Raw genomic sequence first — 15,837 nt, 5'->3', positions numbered from 1 at the left:
AGTAGCAGAGCAGTTGGAGAGAAGCATCCATTTATAGTAAACAGGATTTTTGATGGACTAGAAGTCAAATGTCAGGAATAGAGAGAAAGCAGGGAGGGCTCTGAAGTTTCTAGCCTTATCAGTGGGACAACCTTTGGAGATTTTTACCAAGTCTGTTTTAAACATATTAAACCTGGCATAGCTGTTAAACTCCCAACAGTTAATGCCAAATAGTCTAAAGAACCTAAGAGTCTGAAATTCAGCAATGAGATCAGAATTGCAAAGGTACAGTTTTATATCACTCTGTTGATAGGATTAAAGCCATGGGACTGGATGGGATCATTTGGCAATGTGTTATGTAGGGAGAGTAGAGAAGACAGCAGGGAACTGAGCCCAAAAGCTGCTCTCTTTTTCAGAGTTCCAAAGTTCAGGAACATAACATAACTAAATGACTAGTGAGATAGGAAGAAAACCATGAAAGTATTTTTCGGAGGAAGAAGTGTAAAATACTTTTTAGAAAATAAGGAATATAGTAGTTCTTAAACTTTAAAACATTATCTTTTCAAAAACTAAATAAAACAAAACATCAGTTTCTTATTACTTATTGTTTTTTCTTCATGGTGACCTGGTTTTCTTCTTCCTAACAAAGAAGATCCTAAAACATTTTTTTAATTATTATATTTTAGTAAACACAAAATTATCAGCAAAGCCAGAAAATTATCATTCCATGAGTTCAGAAGATTCAGAAATTTTCCATTTAACTTCTTTTACAATGACAAGAAGAAAGAAAGAAAGAAAGAAAGAAAGAAAGAGAGAAAAGAAGAAAAGAAAGAGAAAAGAAAAGAAGAAAAGAAAGAGAAAAGAAAAAAGAAAAGAAAAGAAGAAAGAAAAGAAAAGAGAAAAGAAAAGAAAAGAAAAGAAAAGAAAAGAAAAGAAAAGAAAAGAAAGAAAAAAGAAAAGAAGAGGGAGGAAGGAAGGAAGGAAGGAAGGAGGAAAGGAAGGAAGAAGGAAGGAAGCTTAAGTTTCATCCAATAACAAAATCTCCTCTGGATTAAATGACATTGTTTAAATGTCTGCCATCTACAGCCTCTAGTAGTGAATAACCTAAGTGTATGTCACTATTGCTCCTATGGGGTCCCAGTAAGTGTTCTGCTCTTGGGTAAGGAACTAAAAGACAGTAAAATAAATGATCCATGCTCTTATGTAATATGAAGAAGAATTTAGCAACTCTGTATTTTGTAGCTAAGCAAAAGAATAATAATAATAATAATAATGTTTTTTTCATTGCAATTTTGTTTGATTTTTATAGACAAAAACACGTTGATTTGTGGGGCTTTGTCCCTTTCAGTTCTAAAAGTTTATTCAATTTTCAAGATCATTTAAATTACTAATCAACTTTTGACTGGCTTGCCGTGTTAATTAGCATTTTAACCACAGTAAGTCTCTATCATTTATCAATATTTAAAGGGCAAAAGATAGCTAGCTTTCATGGTTGCCTTGCTATAGCCAGGAGAATGAACTATGCAATATTTAATGACTCAATGTACTAAAAATAATGTCTGAAAGAAACTCCTCTCTCAGTGTATTTCGCTCAATGCCAACCAATCATATGATTATACCTGATAAACATCAGATTAGTTAAAAATAAACTGTCGGGGCGCCAGCTGGCTCAGTCACTAAGCATACCACTCTTGATGTTAGCGCCGTGAGTTTGAACTGACTGAAAAATTAGGTTCAGTGTAGTGATTACTTTAAAAAATTACAAAAATAGACAAAAATCTTCTGCCAAATAACCATTATGCAAGCAATTTGCCAGGAAAAAAAATCAAAGGTATACTGTTATTAAGTAAAATAGAAAAATGTTTGTTAGGTCAAGATAAATTTCCTTTATTGTTTCTGCCCATCACAGAAAAGGAATTGTATTTGTTAGAAATTTCTGTTCTCTTCAGAACTACATTTATTATTATCTACAAACCTCTGTGATCACCCAAGTTGTTAAGCAGAGTAGAACTCAGCATTCAAAATTGATTAAGTGACTTCTAAGAGGCAGACTCTGTACTAGATGTTGAATAATTAGAGACAAAGGCTCAGTTCCTGCCCTGAAAGAATTTACATTCCAGTGGGGAAAACACTCAAGCCTAAGCCAGCTTCCCAAAGAAAATAAGATTGAGTTTCCCTAGTCCAGTGTTGGATACGCTCATGTTAGTGGTTTAAGTAAACAGAAATAACCATTCTTCATCAAGACTCTATTGAAATACCAGGTACACAGACACCTTGCCAAGTGCCTTTTACACATTTTAGTAGTAATCCTCAAACCAGTTTTTGGTTTATGCATGTGAGGTCCTAGAGAAATAAAATATTCGTTATGTCACCCAGGGTTACAGATGTAGAATCACAGGTCAGGATTCAACATCCTATCGTATCACCCCACCTCCCCATCCATGTCTGCCTGACATAAAACCTGCCCTCTTTCTCCTAAAAAGCACAGTGTCCACCCTCCCCCAATGCTGATTCAATTTACTTCAACCAGCAAAGCAATGGAAAAAGATCTAGCATAGTTTACACATTTGTCCAATTATCTTCCTAAGTGTTTAAATCTCTATCTTTTTAGGGTAGCTGCTAATCTTTTGTTAATAGACAACTCCAGCTATCTTCTGATTATCATGTATATTCACACACCCCATGTCAGTGAAATTTATCAAATGAGGAGGATTAATTTCAAAATCAGGGTGTATTATAACTAGTCCTTAGAGTAAAATGTCTCCCTCTGATTTTAATTCTCTATATTTCTACCATGATATCACTTTCCCTGATGAGTTGAGTATCTTCATCTTTAAGCCAATTTGTGAACTTATGTCATTCATAAACAGGCCTAAATCTTGGGTTGATCAGGGGCAATTGCGTGGCCCTCCAGCAGATTACCTCAGACCCCAAGCTTGCAGGGTGTTGAGAGCATAGGGCATTGCAACTTCTGTCTCCTCCCTGAACATCACCAAAATTCAATGATGAAATTTCTGTCTTTAATGATACTCTATGGAGCCTCTGAAAGATGTGACCATAGATCTTCCCAGTTCACATTGATAATCTTGACTAGGCCCTACACTTAGTCAGTTACCCAGGCCCCTAAATATAATTCTACATGCAAGGCAAATTGCAGATGCTCAAATGTTTGATAACCTATTTTACTGAGATTTAAAAAAGAGATGCCATGTTATTTGTCTTTGCATTCATAAAGTGCAATACAAAGTGTGACACGTGGTAGATATTCAATAACTGTTTAGTTAGTGGAAATTGACAAAATATCTCAATTTGCATTACCTAATTATAGTTGCTTTCATAGAAAGATTCAGAAAGAAGAATAAGCCTTCTGGAATTCTAATATGTTGCCAACACCCGCTGTCACATAGAAATTCGCAGATTTGAAACATAATTCTTTAGGCTAGGGTTATCAAGAATAATAAAAAGTAATAAGAATAACTTGTTATGTGCTAGGTATCTAATAAGTCATGTGATCTTCATGATAGTATAAGAGGTAATATGATTCCAGCTATAGAAAAGAAATGGGGCACAGAGCAATTATGTAAACTTGTTCAGGACCAACAGTAATGAAATGTAGAATCAGAATTTGAATTCAACAGCCTGGATTCAAAGTCCAAAGGAAGTTTAGTGTGGAAATTTAAAATAACTTTCCCAAACATAAAGGGGTCACAAATAGAAAGCATCTCCCTCCATTTCTCTAGGAGTTTTTGGACAAACCAGAACTGGAGTATGAATGTTATTATACAGTTGCAGAAATAGTTCAACCTTCACTAATAAACTGCTGATACTATAGTTAAATAACATCGGGTGTTTTAAAAGATTAATGTGATTTTTCAGAAACATAAACCTTCTATTATAATTTGACGTGTTGTGAAATTTAGGTATTAGATGTATAAAATATATCAAAATGAAGAAGCCAAAATACAGCTTTGAAGTCCCAAAGCCGAATGATCCATAGCCTCTTATAAACTACAAAAGAAATACCAACAGCTGAATTCATTCACAAAATACACAGCATGGTCTTTTTACTGTAGACACCTTCACAAGCAATTCAGCCCAATGAGGGAAGGGCCATCAATCAATCAACCAGACAGTTAATCAAAACACACCACGAAAGGTCTATCAAGTCAGGGTTCCGAAAAGACATTAATTTTGATTATTTGAAAACTAAAAATGCCTGATTTAAGAGTTGAATTTCTTTCAAATAGAAGATGAAGCTATCTCTTTTTTTTCCCCCTATGAAATAAATGGTTCTACATTATTCAAAATGGGTCAGCCAATCAATCAAATTTCTGAAAGGCAATTCATTCTAAATGTTCACAAATAACCAAGTTTAAAAGAGAGATGGTGCAAATAACAGTGTTTGTTTTGTTCTCTTTAAAAATGCTGCAGAAATGTGTCACATATAGAAAAATGAGACCTTTAAATGAGTCTAAATCACTAAAACCAATTATACATCAAGGAAGAAATAAGATGAGGTAAAACTGTACCAGCCAACTTGACTTCTCCTCTTGTCACTTACCATAAATTCAGACAGCAAAATTTGTGCTTCTATCTGAAGTCTCAAACTTGTGTCTCTTTCCTAAAGTAATCTCTAAAGCTTAACTACAAGTTATATAGCTGGGAAGGAAAAAAAAAAAAAACATCTTCAGTTTCATCACTTCTTACAAGCTAACATCATATTATAAAACTTTTTGGATAACAAACTTTTTGTTTGAAAGTCATTAAGACCACAGACATTTATAAATATCCATTTCAGTAAGTTCTAAACTCTGTCCCACCTCACCTCTGATAGGGACAATATACATTCCTAAAATCAACTGAAGGCATGTCCCCAAACGAGGGGATACTTAGAAATTAGAATTAAATAGCATATAAAATTTTAAAAGATAATTAATGTGGAAAATGAATATATTCGTCACTAAGCAATTTCATTCTTCTTTTTTTAAAAAATGTCTGAATAAATTAATTTTTGTAGCTTAACTATATTAACCTGTGAGAGGTTTCAATTTGATTCTCAAAATAATCTTACAAAACTAGCCTCAAGAATTAACAAAAGAGCTCGTTTCCCTGACACCTCAGAGGCGGTAGGCTGCTTTAGGACAAAGCTGAACATCTCTTTCCCAGCTACTGGCTGCCAGAAACTCATTGAAGGAAACAAACGTCATGTCTTTTATGAGAAGCACACGGCCACAGAAGTTGCTGCTGAGGGTCCAGGTGAAGAATGGAAGGGTTACATGGTCCAAATCCGTGGTGGCAATGACAAACAAGGCCTCCTCACGAAGCAAAATGTCTTGACCCGTGGCTATGTCCAACTGCTGCTGAGTAGGGGGTATTCCTGCCACAGACCAAGAAGACTGGAGAAAGAAAGTGCAAATTTGTTCAGGGTTGCATTGTGGATACCAGTCTCAGTGTTCTCAGCTTGGTCACTGTAGAGAAAATTGGGGGCACGGGGAGAAGGATATTCCTGGACTCACTGATACTAGTGTGCCTCATCGCCTGGGCCCCAAAAGAACCAAAAGAATCGCAAACTACACGGATGGAACTAGAGGGTCTCATGCTAAGCAAAATTAGTCGGTCAGAGAAAGACAAATATCATATGACTTCACTCACATGAGGACTTTAAGACACAAAACAGATGAACATAAGGAAAGGGAAGCAAAAATAATATAAAAACAGGGAGGGGGACAAAACATAAGAGACTCTTAAATATGGAGAACAGAGGGTTACTAGAGGGTTTGTGGGAGGGGGGATGGGCTAAATGGGTAAGGGGCATTAAGGAATCTACTCCTGAAATCACTGTTGCACTACATGCTAACTAACTTGGATGTAAATTCAAAAAATAAATTAAATAGAATTAAAAAAAGAACCGAAAACTTTTTAATTTCTCTAAAGAAGATTATGTCCACCAGCATGTTGTTACAAAGCCCTTAAACAAAGAAGTTAAGAAACCTAGAAACAAAGCACCCAAGATTCAGCATCTGGTTACTGCATGTATCTTCCAGCAAAAATTCCGGCGTGATTCTCTGAAGAAACAGCATCTAAGAAAAATAAGGAAGAGGCTGCAGAATATGCTAAACTTTTGGCCAAGAGAATGTAGGAGACCAAAGAAAAATGCCAGGAACAGAGAGCCAAAGCATAAGAGACTGTTGAGAACTGAGAGCAAACTGAGGGTTGATGGGGGGTGGGAGGGAGGAGAGGGTGGGTGATGGGTATTGAAGAGGGCACCTTTTGGGATGAGCACTGGGTGTTGTATGGAAACCAATTTGACAATAAATTTCATATATAAATAAAAAAAATAAAATAAAAAAAATAAAAAAAAATAAAAAAAAAAAACAGATTGCCAATAAAAGGAGGCTGTCCTCTCTCAGAGCTTCTACCTCTAAGCCTGAGTCCTGTCAAAAATGAGATTTTCTAAGGTTATAAAGAAATAAGAGCAGACATCCAAAAAAGAAAATGAACAAAAGAAAGGAGGAAGGGAGGGAGGGGAAAGAGAGGAAGGAAGGAAGGAAGGAAGGAAGGAAGGAAGGAAGGGAAGGAAGGGGCTGAAACTTTGGCTATACATGAATAAATCCTTAAACCCCACATTCTTCATGAGGAAGGTAAGAATAAAGTTATATTTCTTAATCTATGCCTCTCATTAAAGCCCACTTTACCACTACTGCACTTCATGGGACTCCATTCACTGCACTTCACCAAGAAGGGATGTATTGTCCTTTCTTTGCATATTGTTTTATAAGAAACATCTCTGTCCTCCAAATGGAGGGCAGTGGACAATAAGCACTGACGTGACCCTTTGCCCCTAAAAACAACTGTATCTTCTTCAGCCTAAGGTCATATTTAGTGGGTTTCATGCTCATCCCGGTATTTGAGAGATGGCCCCAAAAATATCCATCTAGATTCCGGGGGTGCCCTTGAACATGAGAATGTTCACACGACATCAATGGCTGCATTCTCCCACTGTTAAAAGGTCAGCCAAGAACAATGTGTCTGCTAGAAATGAGCAAATGCAGAGAACCTTGTCCTTTTTCTATTCACTTTGGTAGGCACTTTCCTGCGCCCTTATTAATCCAGGTCACAGGACCAGATGGAAAAGTTGGAAGGCTCCTGCCTTCCCTTGGAAACTCCCAGACCATTGTCCCTCCACCGGTGTTCTCAAAATCTAGATTCCTTCAGGCCACCATCTTGTTTGTAGACCACATCTAAAAGGAGATACAACACCAGGAGTCCTTGTCTTTAAGGGAGCCATTCTCAAAAAGGCATACCCGGCGACAAAGAAAGAAGCACAGACAAAAGCTATACCAGAGTCTGCTTTGGTTTTTGCCCTAAAAACCCAACACACATATATCTTGACCATTTCACTCGTGGGACTGTTCCCATTGATTTTCATTTTTGTGAGCTGGCACATCTCTGTTTACTGGAACCCTGTCATGGTGAGATTCTGGCTTGTATATTCTAGTAGTCCTTGATGGCTGACTTCTTTATCTGGACATGTGGGAAAGTGGCCCAGCTCTTTCTCTACCCCAGCTTATGTACAGGCATTCCCTCTTGGGACTTCCTTGGCAACATGGCACCAGCCGGGAAGCTCTCCAACTTCTCTGGCTTCCCACTAAAGAGATGGGCTCCTATGAGCTAGTCAATCCTTTAGTTTTGGAAATCTTATTCATCTGACAGTCTCACTTTCAGGAATTCCTTTAAGGTTTGCAACCAACTCTTGCTCTCCTTTGCAGTAAAACAGTGGTTCCTTAAAGTGGGCACTTAAGAAATGTTTGCTAAATATCGAATGATATTCACCAGTGATTTTATTTTCAACCCAAGTTATAAGCACTTGACTATATTAGGAAGAGTCAAGGCCATAGTCTAATTTACAGATATTTTGGGGGGATAATAAATGTACAAATTTTAAGAAGGTAGTATTTTTTCTTGGGGTACCTGGGTGGCTCAGTCGGTTAAGCATCAGACTTCTGCTCAGGTCATGATCTTACGATTCATGGGTTCGAGCCCCATGTCGGACTCTGTGCTGACAGCTCAGAGCCTAGAGCCTACTCCCAATTCTGTGTCTCTCTCTTTCTCTGTCCTTCCCCTGCTCACACTGTCTCTTTCCATCTCTCAAAAAATGAATAAGTGTTAAAAAAAAAAAAAAGAAAGAAAGAAAGAAAGTAGTATTTTTTTTTCTAAACCAAGCCACCTGTGGAGCTAGGTACATATACTTGGAAGGTGAGGGGGTTTTTACCTGAATTTTCACCATTGGATTTTATTACTGCATTAACGTTATGCATGGAATTATTTGCATTCTTCAAAGTTCTAGGAACCATGATTATCTGTAAAGAGAGCGGGAAATTGCCTAAATGTTCAGCTACAGCCTCTGATTCAGACATTGGAGGACGAGCATCTGGGGCTCGGGCTCTCCCGAAGGTTATCATTCTTACATTTTATCTTCTTTCCTGTTTCAGAGAATGACAAATGGGATGAAAGAAACAATATGATATGAATTCCAGCATGATAAACAAAATCACTGAGGACCAAGCCAGTTTCTCTGCTTGAAACCAAAGAGACTAAAACCCCCTTGTCAAGAGCCCTGAGCTCCTGGAGGAAGAAGTTGGGTTTCAGCCTTCGGGGTGGCATTCCCAAAGGGCTAGTTACAGGCACCTTAAAAGAAAGCCAGAGGGAAATAACCTTCCCCTGCCACATGCAATGCCTCAGAGAGAAGAGGAGCCTATAAGCAAGTAAGGCTGCTCTCGGCTACTCCCTATCAGCCTGGGACAGGCACCCCCTTCCCAGCCTCCCCCTCGAGATGCCATCATTCTGTGCCCTCACAGTGGCACCTGGAGGTGGTACACAGGGTTCCCTGGATCCCTCCCAGTCGGGAGTGAGCACCTCTCTCTGGCTTCTCACTCTGTCATTTGTGAGCTGCCCGGCTTTGGACAAATGACTGGCCCTCTCTGTGCTTCGGTCTCCAAAAGTTAAGTGGGGTCAATAACAGCTGTGGCCTCGTAGATGACTGAACATGTGCAAAGCTTTTCAAACAGGACCATGGTAGGAAAGACTGCAATAGATACTGAGTATTCTGGTTTGGCGCCTTACACTTTTTAGAGTACCCGACACATACCAGCAATCTGATTATCGCAACCACGTTGCAACAAGCTAGTGAGGTGAGCACCCATCTCCCTAAGTTAAGAAACTGATGTGCAGAGAATACAAGTGATGATGATTTACCAGAATTAGCACAGCCATCAAGTGGTGGAACCAGACTAAGTGTCAAGTCTTCTCATATTTGGTCCAAGTTGTTTCTACAATACCATGCTGGCTGAGTTCATTAAAACATTCCGGAACTTACCCGGAAATCCCAGCCTGTGAGATTTCCCACAGTTTCACACTCCTGATGCAAGGGTGTGGGGGTTCTAGGAAGGGAAGAGGTATAGCTTCTCCAATACCTGGTTGTGGGTCATTTATACCATGATGCTGCTGATAATGATGACAAGTATTAGTAACTAATATTACCTACCACTTAAGGAAAGGCAATCATTTCCAAATTTGCATAAGCATAAGAAATAATAAATGGTTGCCCTTGCACAACACTAGCTTTTGAGGTGATCTTTTGCACAGCAATAGATAATAGGAACAATGTCCTTTATCTTCAATGACCTTTCTAAGCTTATAGTATACTGGGAAGACATTGGATGTGTATTTAAAAATGAAAATGAGGGGTGTCTGGGTGGTTCAGTCAGTTGAGCATTAGACTTTTGATTTCAGTTCAGGTCATGATCTCTCAGTTCGTGAGTTCAAGCCCCACAATGAGCTCTGCACTGACATCACAGATGCTGTTTGGGATTCTCTCTCTCTCTCTCTCTCTCTCTCTCTCTCTCTCCCCCTCTCCCTCTCCCTCTCTCTAAATATAAATAAATAAACTAAAAAATATAAAAATAAATAAAATAGGGGTGCCTGAGTGGCTCAGTTGGTTAAGTGTGCAACTTTGGCTCAGGCCATGATCTCAGTTTGTGAGTTCAAGCCCCACATCGGGCTCTGTGCTGACAGCTCAGAGCCTGGAGCCTGTTTCAGATTCTGTGTCTCCCTCGGTCTCTGCCCCTCCCCCCCTCATGCTCTGTCTCTCTGTCAAATAAAATAAACATTAAAAAAACAACTAAATGATAGATAGATAGATAGATAGATAGATAGATAAAAATAAAAATGAAAATGAGTGGGGCTGACCCCAGCCCAGGCTAACAGGAGGCAGGAAATGCAAACATGGGCACACGGAAGCAGAATGGAGCATGCGTGGGTGCCATTACCTTACGAAAGTGGAGGGTTGCTCCCGAGGATGAAAGGGCAATGGCCAAGTTCATCCAGACCTGAGAAACATGTGCTCTCGCGCAAGCCTGAAACTTCCCTTGAAGAGCTGCCTAAGAAAAAGTAGAATTCTATCACTTGCCACTCATTTAATTCATTAATATGGGAGGTGGAATAGTGATGGGGTTGAAAGCATGACCTCTAGAGTCAGAAGTCTGGGTTCTATGCTTGGCTTCGCCATTTACAAGCTCTGAAATCTTGGCCAAGTTACTTAGATTCTCTGTGCCTCTGACAAAATGGAGATATTAATAGCCCTTATCTCGTATGAATAATAAATAAGTTAAGCCATGCAGTTCACTTAGAAGAGTGCCTGCCACTTAGTAATGCTCAAGAAGTGTCGGCTATTAATATTAATGTAGATTTTCCAGCAGCCGTTCTGTTACTCTGCTTGCTTTACCCTTTAGCCATCGACTCAGCCTTATAGCATCAAGCCAACAGTCCCACGAGGACTTCGGACTTTGTTAAAGGCTGATAATCCTATAGTTACAACACTCAGCCTACCCGTTAGTGCCACATGTTTATCGGGTCCTCATTATCACCCAGCCTCTTGCCTCCTTTATTCCTAGCTTCCAAACCTACTAGGGCAGATATGTACATGTAAACTTATATCCCACCCTCCATCCTTTCTTCCCAACTTCAAATCTCTGGTGACTCCATTCTATAAATTAACAAACATGTACCACACTGCCTTAAGCCAATACCCCATCTCAATACTTGCCCTGTTTAAAATGTCCTCTGGACCTCAACCTCTATCCTTCATTTTTCCTTTAACATTTCCTTACTTTCCTGAGTGATAGCTTCACACCCATTCCTCATCCTCAGTCTTCTCTGTCTGCTGTTTTCTTCAAGCAGATTATGAAACTGCACAAGTCTGTGCACACGGAAAACATTTCCTTACATCTGTTACCCTCTCTAATAATATGGCACCATCATATTTCTCAAAAGTGTGGTCTAAACTCCCTGCATTCACTTCTTCACCTACAAATACCTTTACAGCTGACTTATGGTTCAATAGTATTTTGGATGCTTTCTTTCAAACAAAAAGTATAAGGTTCTTGGAGGGCCAATAGGTGTTTGTGGGGGGTGTGTGTGTGTGTGTGTGTGTGTGTGTCTGTGTTTATATTCCTCATCCTCCCAGGTCTCTATAACGTTTGATGCTGGGCCTTCTGCTTTATTGTTGAGTCGCTCTTTGCATTCTGTGACACAGTACTTCTCTCTCTCTTTCGGCCTCTCTTACTCAGACTCAAAGTGAATAGATTGCCTTCAATTGGCTCCTTTTCTTGCTTACGTGATTTTTTCTTTTGCTGAGACTTCCATTATCATTTTTGGTTATCATTTGTAACTGGTTTGATTTACCTATAGCTTTTGCTGCCAATTGTTAAAAAAAAAAGTATTTAATTTGATTTTGAGAAGCATTTCCGTTTGTCACTCTCTTCGGCTTCCTCCTAATGAAGGATGACCTACATGTGGTAATGAACCACCTTGTTCTTCTCGACTTGGTCTGGGTGTCCTGTGGGAGATGCGACCTAGAGGTGTTACAGCTCCCATTCTGAACTTCTCTTTTTCCAGCTTTGTTGAAGTATAATCGACAAACATAATTGTATATATTTAAAGTATATACTGTGATGACTTAACATATGTCTGCGTTGTAAAATATTTACAATAATCAAGTTAATTAACATATATAACACTTCACATAGTGACCTTTGTGTGTGTGTATGGTGAGAGCTCTTAAGCTACACTTGGCAAATTTCAGAATTCTGTCAGCTAAAAACCAGAATCCTGGGGTGGGTTCAAGCCTCGCGTGGGGCTCTGTGCTGACAGCTCGGAGCCTGGAGCCTGCTTCAGATTCTGTGTCTTCCTCTCCCTCTGCCCCTCCCTGCTCACGCTCTCTCTCTCTCTTTCTCAAAATAAATAAATGAACTTTTTTTTTAAAAATGCAGAATCCCTCCTCCAGCTTCTCGCCTTAGACCCCAAAAAATGTTTCTTACAGGTTTTTGATAACATACCTGGAGAACTGGCATAGCAGCTGTGGCTGCTAAAATACTCTATGTCCTATGTTCTATGAAATCATGGTTACTGATTTTAATGCATGTGGATTTGTAAAAGACTGTGAGATTATGTAAAGTGTTGATTTTACCTTTTGGTAATCCGGTAGAAAAATGCATATATAAATGTATGTCTACCATGCATTGACTATAGGATTCTTACTGAAACACAAAATTTTATTGCAATCTTAATGAGAAGTTATTGAGTCCAATCTTACAAAAAGAGGAAGCATTTCCCAAAGTCCTACTTTTAGTTACTTTTCTATCTGAGGCTTACCTCTCTTTCATATGACTCAGTGTCTTTTGCTTACTAGTAAACAGAGTGACTTTCTTTTTTTTTTTTTTTTTTTTTTTTTTTAGTCTATTTATTTATTTTGAGAGAGATCGCTAGCAGGGGAGGGCAGAGAGATGGGGGAGAGAGAGAGAGAAGCACAAGCAGGCTCTGAGCTGTGAGCACAGAGCCCGACATAGGGCTCAAACCCACAAACCGTGAGATCATGACCTGAGCCAAAGTCAGACACTTAACAACTGAGCCACCCAGGCGTCCTATGCGTTGTTTTTTTTTAAATAAAGCATTGCCTCGATTGGCTGTGTAACAGAGGTGGGTCCCACACTTAGTATGCAGGTAGCCAAGTAGATGGGCGGGATTCTCCCCCACCTCCATGGAGGTGGGCAGGCAGTGGGAATACCTGAAAGGAGATACGTTTCTCAGACACCACTTCTGCATGTGCCCACACTCTTACCTGCTTCCTGGGGGCAGACACAAAATGCTGCCCCATAAAACACGGAAGAGGTTCTTTTGACCCGCATGTGACTTGTGGCATTTTGGAGAGAAGCGAAATGTAGCTCAGGGAGCACGGGAGCTGAAGCCTGTCAGTCAGTGGCAGATGTTTGGTTCTTTAAAATAGGGGGGACACCTTGGGGCGCCTGGGTGGCACAGTCGGTTAAGCGTCCGACTTCAGCCAGGTCACGATCTCGTGGTCCGTGAGTTCGAGCCCCGCGTCAGGCTCTGGGCTGATGGCTCAGAGCCTGGAGCCTGTTTTCGATTCTGTCTCCCTCTGTCTCTGCCCCTCACCCGTTCATGCTCTGTCTCTCTCTGTCCCAAAAATAAATAAACGTTAAAAAAAAAAAAACAGGGGGGACACCTCTTGGTCAAATCCAGTTGTCTTGGCTGCCTGGGCACCTGCACCATGAGCACTAACCACAGCAGACACAGACTGACACATGGCCATTGGGTCCAGAGTATCGTGAGTCAACTGCTTTTTATCTAAGAGTATCGGTCACTTTATGTGTCTTTATATCCTTGAAAATTATTCCAGCTCACTCTGAGAAATCCTGGTTAGCTGTTAGAGATACTATCTGATTAATGATACCATTGAGATATGGCTAATAGAATTTTCATTGAAAATAGCCACTGAAGCCAGGATGTTGAGAGAAGAATTAACACATGGGGGAAAAAAAAAAAAAAAAAGGAACCTCTGGTTTAAAAAAGAAAAAAAAGAAAAGATCATCTTTGTCCAAATGGATTCAAAATGTCTCTTGCAAAAAAAAAAAAAAAAAAGGAAAAAAGAAAAATGGGGCGCCTGGATGGCGCAGTCGGTTAAGCGTCCGACTTCAGCCAGGTCACGATCTCGCGGTCCGTGAGTTCGAGCCCCGTGTCAGGCTCTGGGCTGATGGCTCAGAGCCTGGAGCCTGTTTCCGATTCTGTGTCTCCCTCTCTCTCTGCCCCTCTCCCGTTCATGCTCTGTCTCTCTCTGTCCCAAAAATAAATAAACGTTGAAAAAAAAATAAGCAAAATGTCTCTTGCAATCCCAGTTAGCAGGAAAGAAAAGATCAGACAACTTTTTCTTTGATTAGGCAGCTCAGTGTTTTCACGTGCAATAGGTACAAAAAGGAAAAACAGTGGTATAGGTGACTTCTCTAGCGAAGGAATCTTTTCGAACAAAAAATGGTAAAATGGGCAGTAGCATTGACAATAATATTCCTTTCTTTTCCAAGTTAGGATATTCGCAAAAGGAAGAATGTTTTGTGTGTCCGTATTCATGTTCTTAAAGTGGAGCCCTGCTTAGATGAGAAAATTAATCAGATGTGCACATGGTTCTCAGCATGTGGTCTGATTGCTTGAAAGGCTCTGAATAAATAAATCTGTGGCTCTACCTAGAACAGTAAATAAACTCTTGACATATTATCTTATTAAAACTGCAGTATGGGTAATAAAAATTAATCCTTGAGATTAGAGACTGAAATTCATAGTAAGACAATTTTCTCCAGTAGCAATGTTGTCATAATTACAATAGCAGTAATCATGTGTTGTTAACAAAAAACAAAAAAAGCAAAAAAACCTTATTCCCTAGTGGTGGCCTCTACCTTGGGTTGGATGAAAATTTTTATGTCGTTAAAAGGAAAACAATTCATTACTCAGATGAATAACGTCAGAATTCCAGTTGGAGAATGATATTTTCGATGATCCGTTTGTCCAACAACTGGGAATTAGTAATATATGTTACACCCATTTTGAAACATTCTTAAAATCATTAAAATTGTTGTTGCAACATACACAAGTGTTGGGTAGCCAACAATGCTTATTCCTTCTTTTTAAGTAAAAATAATCTATGAATCTCATGTTAACAATGACTTACTCTGGGAAATGAGGGATTTTTCTTTTCTTTTTGCCGTCTGTTCAAAGTCTACTAAAATAAGCATGTATTCTTAATATCAAAATTAAACCTATGCAATATAATGTAAACATCAAACACTTTGTGTTTTGTAAATGCAGGTCTATTCCAGTTGCTAATCCATTCATCACCTATTTTCTTTTAGAAATGGTCCCCAAATCTCTTAATCTGAAGACAGTAATTTATAAAAGACTGAACGTCCTGGTCGCTGCAGAAGGGGGGCCTGACTCAGTAGCACCTGCTGCAGAAACCTGGTATGTCTCTCCTTAAAACATTGGGCAACTGCTGGGCTATGTTCATTTGTGCGGGGGTATGTGCATTTGTGAGGGGAGGGGAGAGTTTCAATTTTGCACAAAGAGGCAACACGCATTAGCAGGGGTCTTAACACATGAGTTTTCTACATGGAGTGGTATTTTTCTCTCCGAACAATTTAGATAACAATTTCTGTAATTCAGAAGTGATTTCTAGACTAGAATTCCTAATTCTGGGAGTGAGGAGGAGGGTTACAAATGAAGCAGGTGGCCATCTACGGTGGGTTTCAGGTTATTTGGACTCTGGATATGATGCGAGGTGTATATGACTGAGGGCATCAAATATGGTTTTGAGTGTCTTAGTCAACTTCATGATCAAGACGAACCTGTGTGCTTAATGGGCAGAACCGAACACTAAGAGATAGATGGGGGGAGCTCCGGAATGGGGCAAGCAAAGGATGGGAGACAATCAACAAAGATGTATCTAAAAAGGATACA

At 39.5% G+C, this 15,837-nt stretch overlaps 1 pseudogene; it reads left to right on the top strand.

The window, feature by feature from the left end:
• The window catches only part of LOC121036475 (uncharacterized), a 59,053-nt pseudogene extending 52,627 nt beyond the window's left edge, over window positions 1–6,426 (top strand).
• Window positions 6,427–15,837: the final 9,411 nt, after the last annotated feature.

Source organism: Herpailurus yagouaroundi, unplaced genomic scaffold, assembly GCF_014898765.1.
Source record: "Herpailurus yagouaroundi ecotype Mexico unplaced genomic scaffold, PumYag 162, whole genome shotgun sequence".
In the NCBI taxonomy this organism is placed as follows: Eukaryota; Metazoa; Chordata; class Mammalia; order Carnivora; family Felidae; genus Herpailurus; species Herpailurus yagouaroundi.
The sequence above is the reverse complement of the archived record's forward strand: the minus strand, read 5'-3'. Positions and strand labels throughout refer to the sequence as shown.